We start from the raw sequence: 7858 nt of genomic DNA on the forward strand, positions 1-7858 counted from the left end.
GTTTCCAGAAGAAATATGAGTGGGGTGGCTAGGTGTCGCATTGAGTAAAGTGCCGGCCCCGGGAATCAGGAAGACCTGGGTTCAGATCTGACCTCAGACCCTTAACACACACACACACATACACATACACACACACACACACCACACACACACACACACACACAGAAAACCTAGCCATGTAGCCTTGGGAAAGTTACTTAGCCCCAATTGCCCTGCAAAATGCAAAAAAGAAAAAAAAAAGGAATGTGAGTTCTTTAAATGTACTGTGCAGTTACCTAAAGGCAATTCAGCTTACTATCCAACTTCAACCATGCCCTGTGTCATCACTTTTCTCTGTCCAAGATGAAACAATGGACCAACTTCACAAACTGATAGAATAATAGATTAAGGCATCAAGAAAGGGAAGTCATTAAACATTTATTAAATACTTTGTGGGAAGATCTGTGCTAAGTGCTGGCCTTACAAAGATGTAATGCCATGGACAGAAGCTTTCCAGAAGAACTGCTACAGTGAAAAGCTTTTTTAAGGTTCAGATTACTCAGTATAGTGATCACTCTATTTATTCCATAACACAAGCAAAACATCCATGGAAAATCAAGGTACAGCATTCACAATATTACAAGTTATCACAGAAAATCACAATATAATATTCACAACATAGTATCAAAGTAAAATAGTCACTCTTAAGTTAACTCAATTAGTCACTTATCAGTAGTCTCAAAGTACAATAGTCAAAGTCTTCCACTCTGAATTGCCCTGGACTTTTGAGACCTGCCCCCAGAGCTGCCAAGGACTGAGGAGACATGGATGTTTTGCTGGTACTTTGTCTGTCTGTTTTGATGTTGTTTTGCCAGATTTGTCCACTGGTGAAAGACAGTCCTGTTGTTGAAGAAGTCCTGGAACCTGGCTATTGGCTAAGAGCTCCTGAGACTGTCCTGCAGACAGAATGAATGCTGTCCACTGGTGAAGGACAGAGCTGTTGTTGCAGGGGTCTGGGAACCTTTCTGTTTGTTCAGAGCTCCTGAGACTGTCCTGCAGACAGAATGAATGCTGTCCACTGGTGAAGGACAGTGCTGTTGTTGCAGGGGTCTGGGAACCTTTCGGTTGGTTCAGAGCTACTAAGACTGTCCTGCAGACAGAGAGTGAATACTGTCCACTGGTGAAGGGCAGTGCTGTTGTTGCAGGGGTATGGGAACCTTTCTATTGGATCAGAGCTACTAAGACTGTCCTGCCAAAAGAGAGTGAATACTGTCCACTGGTGAAGGGCAGTGCTGTTGTTGCAGGGGTCTGGGAACCTTGCTGTTGTTTCAGAATCCCTGAAGAAGGATTTTCTTGTTGTATGTTTACAGAAATCCTGGGAGAGGGTTTTGCTAATGTTTTCAGAGGTTCTAGGACTGTTCTGCAGACAGAGGATGAATTAATGAAGAGACTGACAATGTATCTTGTGGCCTTGCTAAGCCTTGTCTCCCCAGGAGCTAAGATTGCTGAGAACTTGCCTCTTGTCAAGATAAAGAAAAGACCTCCATTTGGGTATTAAGTGCTGTGCTTAAACTTGATGTAACTCTGGGGTAGATTCAATTGTGATCCAGGGGTGGGGAACTTTTGACCTTTTTGTGTTCTATGGTTGAACAAATGAATGTATTTTACTTATGTTTGGAAACTAATCTCCATTTGAGAAGAGGGGTTTTGTGATGGACTAAATGAAGGTACAGCCTAGGGGTGGAGTAGTATTTAGAACAGGGACTTTGTAATTGATTGAATGAATTGAAGGTCCTGGGGTGGGGTAGTACTTGGAGATTATTTAATCACACTTAGTAAATGCTGTATTTGGAATGATGTCATGTTTTGATCTTCTCTGTTCTTGGTTGGTCACTGAATAAAATGGAGAGCACCTATGCTAGTATTTTGAACCTTGGGAAGTTGCCTTTGCTTGGCATTACATTACATACTCCTGGGGCAAATTCTTGTTTAACTCAGTCACTTATCAGTAACAATATCTCAAATTACTCCAAGTACAATCAGTAACTTATTCAGTAAAGTCTTCTAAGTATCATATACAAAACCCTCCACCCCTTAGGTCACTAGTAAACTATAATTCCATAATTACTCACTATCCAAGGAGAGATCTTTTCATCTTGACTTGGGGCCTGTTCTCCGATTCCCTGGATCCCCTTCCATGCTCCTAGATTCTACCTGAATTCACCAGACTGTCACCTTGGTTCAGTGGCAGACAGATCCCAGTTCCTTGACCAGCTCTCTGGGAAGGTCTTGCTCCATACTGAAGGTCTGGTCCATGTCAGATCCTTCACGATTGCTGCTCCAGGGAATCAAAACCACAAACAAAGTCTCAGCATCCCAGTCATGCTTCAGTAAGCTGGGCTCCTGGGCTCCTGGCTCCAGGCTCTGGGCTCCTGTACAGAAGAAGCTCCACCATCACAAGTTTTCAGGACTTAGTTTTCCATTCTTCTGTAGCTATTCTGCCACCAGATCTCTGTCTCAAGGAAATTCTGACTGTGCCTCTAGATAAGTAGCCACACCATCATTGTTATCAGTCATGTTAAGAACTCTCTTACAATACTTTTGAAAATTTCCGCCACCTCTTAATCTCTTTGGCTTCTGTTAAGTTGCTGTAATGTCAAGCAAAGTAGTACTTTGCTGCTTGTTTCAGTTACTCAAGTGCCTTTGAGCTTCCCCTTTGATTGTGTCAAGTCTTTGTTGGAAACAGTATACATTTGTGCTGTCCTTAATAGGCATAAGGGAGCTTAGAGACCTTCCCTACCCTTAATAGGGCTAATATCATCACATGGAGTAGATGGTGGAAAGAGTTTGCCAAAAGAAAGGGACTGGAAGGGCAGAACAGGAAGGGTACAACAGGAAGGAGCAGAGCAGATAAAAGCTTGAGCATGAGCTGGGACCAATGAGAACTAAGGGAGGGGATGTTTGTGATGTCGACACTCTGTTGATTGTTCTATTTTTCTGTGATGGTGTCAGACAGAAGCACTCTGTCTGTTGATCTGTGTTGATTTCTCAGACAGAAAGTGAATTGATATGATGGTACTGTCAATGTGTGTAAATGTTGTTGTAGCCCTGTCAAGCTTTTTCCTTCCTAGAAACAGAACCTGCAAAAAGCAGTCACCATAGACTGAGATATAGAAAAAAAAAATAAAGCAGAGAGCTGACTATGTGTGAATTCAGGCACAAGTTGGGTGAATGCAGGGAAGAGCTGGGAGTAGTCAGCCTGTAAAGGAGCTGTGGGGTTTGGAAACCAGCCTTTTTTTTTTGGTGTGTGTAATGTAATGCCAAGGAAAGGCAACTCCCCAAGGTTCAAAATACCAGCATAGGTGCTCTCCATTTTATTCAGTGACAAATCACGAACAGAGAAGATCAAAACATGACATCATTCCAAATACAGCATTTACTAAGTGTGATTAAATAATCTCCAAGTACTACCCCACCCCAGGACCTTCCATTCATTCAATCAATTACAAAGTTCCTGTTCTAAATACTTCTCCACCCCTAGGCTGTACCTTCATTTGGTCCATCACAAAGCCCCTCTTCTCAAGTGGAGATTAGGTTCCAAACATAGTAAAGTCATTTTTTGTTCAACCATAGAACACAAAAAGGTCAAAAGTTCCCCACCCCTGGATCACAATTGAATCTACCCCAGAGTTACAACAAGTTTAAGCACAGCACTTAATACCCAAATGGAAGTCTTTTCTTTATCTTGACAAGAGGCAAGTTCTCAGCAATCTTAGTTCCTGGTGAGACAAGGCTTAGCAAGGCCACAAGATACATTGCCAGTCTCTTCATTAATTCATCCTCTGTCTGTAGAACAGTCCTAGAACCCCTGAAAACATTAGCAAAACCCTCTCCCAGGATTTCTGTAAACATACAACAAGAAAATCCTTCTTCAGGGCTTCTGAACCAACAGAAAGGCTCCCAGACCCCTGCAACAACAGCACTGTCCTTCACCAGTGGACAGTATTCACTCTCTGTCTTCAGGACAGTCTCAGTAGCTCTGAACCAACAGAAAGGTTCCCAGACCCCTGCAACAACAGCGCTGCCCTTCACCAGTGGACAGTATTCACTCTCTGTCTGCAGGACAGTCTCAGGAGCTCTTAGCCAGCAGCCAGGTTCCAGGACTTCTTCAACAAAAGGACTGTCTTTCACCAGTGGACAAATCTTGGAAAACAACATCAAAACAGACAGACAAAGTACCAGCAAAACAGCCATGTCTCCTCAGTCCTTGGCAGCTCAGGGGGCAGGTCTCAAAAGTCCAGGGCAATTCAAAGTGGCCCCCAGCAATTCTCTCAGTCTCTCTCTGCCTCCACGAGGTGCTGTTTCCAAAAAGTTCTTCTGCCTCTCTTGTGTCTCTGCAAATCTACGTCACCAGCTCCTCCCAGTTCAGGACTCTCTTTTCACATTAACAAGTCCATCCCACAGGTGGGATTAACAAGCTCTGGGTTTTAACACAATCAGTTTGAAAACCAAGCCAATACAGGGGGAACTTTATATTCCATTACTATCACAGTGTGTAATGGATATCTTTTTAAACTTTTTTTTCATTTTTTTTCTCAATTTACTTATTTATTTTTAGTTTTTATCATTCATTTCCACAAGATTTTGAGTTACAATTATTTTTGCCCTTCTCTCCCCTACCCCCCACCCTAAAACAGTGAGCCTACTAAATATTTCTCCAAATTTGTTCTCTCCTATATCTTCCCCCATCCCTTCCCCTAACTTTCTATTAGGGCAAGATGGATTTCAATACCCCAGTGCCTGTATTATTTATTTCCCAGTTGCATGTGACATGCATTAACATTTATTTTTTGAAACTTTGGTTTCCAGAATCTTTCCCTTCTTCCCTACTCACCCACCCCCACTGGGAAGACAAACAATTCAACATAGGTTGTGCATATGTAATTACACAAAACATTTCCATAGTAGCTTTATTGTGAAAAGACTAGCTATATTTCCCTCCACCCTATCCTTTACCCCACTTATTCTACTGTCTGCTTTGACTCTGCCCCTTTTCAAAAGTATTTGATTATAACTACCCTCTCCCCAATCTGCCTTCCCTTCTATCATCCCCATCTTATCCCCTTATGCCTTGTTTTTCTGTAGGGTAAGATACCAAATTGAATGTGTATGTTATTTCCTCCTTAAGCAAAATTCAATGAGAATAAGTTTGACCCATTCCTTTTCACCTTACTGCTCTACACCTCCATTTTAACAGTGTTCTCTTCCCTCTTTATATAAGATAATTTATCCTAATCTATATCTCCCTTTCTCCTTCTCCCAATATATTCCTCTTTCACTTCTTAATTTTATTTTTAAGATATCATCCCTTCATATTCATCTCATCCCATGTGCTCTGTCTATGTAAACATGTACGCATACATTCTCCTATACATACATATATGTATGAATAAATATATACGTATAGTCCCATCAACTATCTTCCTATTGAGAAAAGTCTCATAAGTTATAATTGTCATTTTTGTATGTAAAAATGCAAATAGTTCAGCTTTAATAATTTCCTTATGATTTCTTTTTCCTGTTTCCCTTCTCATATTTCTCTTGCTTCATGTATTTGAAAGCCAAATTTTCTATTCAGTTCTGACATTTTCATCAAGAATGCCTGAAAGGTCTCTGATTCATTGGATGACATATTTCCCCTGAAGCATTATACTCAGTTTTGCTAGGTAGGTGATTCTTGGTTCCAATCCTAGATCCTTTGACCTCTAGAATATCATATTCCAAGGCGTTTTATCCCTTAAGGTAGAAGCTGCTAGATCTTGTGTTATTCTGATTGTGTTTCCGCAATAGGAAAATTGTTCCTTCCTGGGTGCTTGTAATATTTTCTCCTTGACCTGAGAGCTCAGGAATTTGGCTATGATATTCTTAGGAGTTTTATTTTGGGGATCTTTTTCAAGAGTTGAGCAGTGAATTCTTTCAGTTTCTATTTTGCCCTCTGGTTCTGGAATATCAGGGAAATTTTCTGGGAGAATTTCTTCTTATTTTTATCAAATGCTTTATTAACTTCTAGTTTACATCTTTCATTTGCACAACATTTTGAGTTACAAATTTTCTCCCTGTTTTTCCTCTGCCACCCAAAATAGCGATCCCACTGGATATCCCCTCCTCCAATCTGCTTTCTCTCATATCTTCTCCCATACCCCCTCCAACTTTCTAGTAGGGCAAGGTAGATCTCTATAACACAATGCCTATATATCTTATTTCCCAGTTACATGTAAAATCATATATATATATATATATATATATATGCATATATATATATATATATATATATATAAAACATTTGATTTTAAAACTTCGAAGCTGCATTCATTCCCTTCCTACCTTGTCACTGTAATAGTAATGGCATTTAAATATTCCCTGTATTGGCTTGGTTTTTGGTTTGATTGTGTTAGAACCCAGAGCCTGTTAATCACACTTGTGGGATGGACTTGTTGATGTAAAAAAAGAGTGCTGGACTGGGAGGAGCTTGTGACGTAGATTTGGAGAGACACAGGAGAGAGGCAGAAGCACTTTTTGGAAGCATCAACCTCGTGGAGGCAGAGAGAGACTGAGAGGATTGCTGAGGGCCACTTTGAACTTCCCTGGACTTTTGAGACCTGCCCCCAGAGCTGCCAAGAACTGAGGAGACATGGCTGTTTGGCTAGTACTTTGTCTGTCTGTTTTGATGTTGTTTTGCCAGATTTGTCCACTGGTGAAAGACAGTCCTGTTGTTGAAGAAGTTCTGGAACCTGGCTGTTGGTTAAGAGCTCCTGAGACTGTTCTGCAGACAGAGAGTGAATACTGTCCACTGGTGAAGGACAGTGCTGTTGTTGCAGGGTTCTGGGAAACTTTCTGTTGGTTCAGAGGCCCTGAAGAAGGATTTTTTGTTGTATGTTTACAGAAATACTGGGAGAGGGTTTTGCTAATGTTTTCAGGGGTCCTAGGACTGTTCTGCAGATAGAGGATGAATTAATGAAGAGACTGGCAATGTATCTTGTGGACTTGCTAAGCTTTGTCTCCCTAGGAACAAAGATTGCTGAGAACTTGCCTCTTCTCAAGATGAAGAAAAGACCTCCATTTGTGTATTAAGTGCTGTGCTTAAACTTGTTGTAACTCTAGGGTAGATTCAATTGTGATCCAGGGGTGGGGAACTTTTGACCTTTTCGTGTTCTATGATTGAACAAATAAATGTACTTATGATTGGAACCTAATCTCCATTTGAGAAAAGGGGCTTTGTGATGTACTAAATGAAGGTACAGCCTAGGGGTGGAGTAGTATTTAGAACAGTGACTTTGTAATTGATTGAATGAATGTAAGGTCCTGGGGTGGGGTAGTCCTTGGAGATTATTTAATCACACTTAGTAAATGCTGTATTTTGAATGATGTCATATTTTGATCTTCTCTGTTCTTAATTTGTCACTGAATAAAATGGAGAGCAACTATGCTGGTATTTTGAACCTTGGGAAGTTGCCTTTCATTGGCATTACATTACAGTCCCCCACCCTTAGCGGGAAGATAAGCTTTTCAATATAGGTTGTACATGTGTAGTTATACAAAATATTTCCATAGTGGATATATTTTAAAAGATTGACTATATTTCTGTCCCTCCTATCCCACCTCCTGCTTTTTCTATTCTCTAGTTTGATCCTGTCCCTTTTCAAAAGTGGGTGGTTCCAACTTCCCTCCCCCAAGCCTTCTCTCCCTTCCATCATTCCCCCTCTTATCACCTTCCCCCTTACTCTCCTGTAGGATGAGATACCCTATTTAGTATGAATGTCATTCCCTTCCTAAGTCAAATTCAATGAGAATAAGTTTGATCCCTTCCCTTTTGCCTTCC

Source organism: Petaurus breviceps, unplaced genomic scaffold, assembly GCF_028583685.1.
Source record: "Petaurus breviceps papuanus isolate PSGF00001 unplaced genomic scaffold, PetGlider_PUasm1.0 40, whole genome shotgun sequence".
Classification (NCBI taxonomy): domain Eukaryota; kingdom Metazoa; phylum Chordata; class Mammalia; order Diprotodontia; family Petauridae; genus Petaurus; species Petaurus breviceps.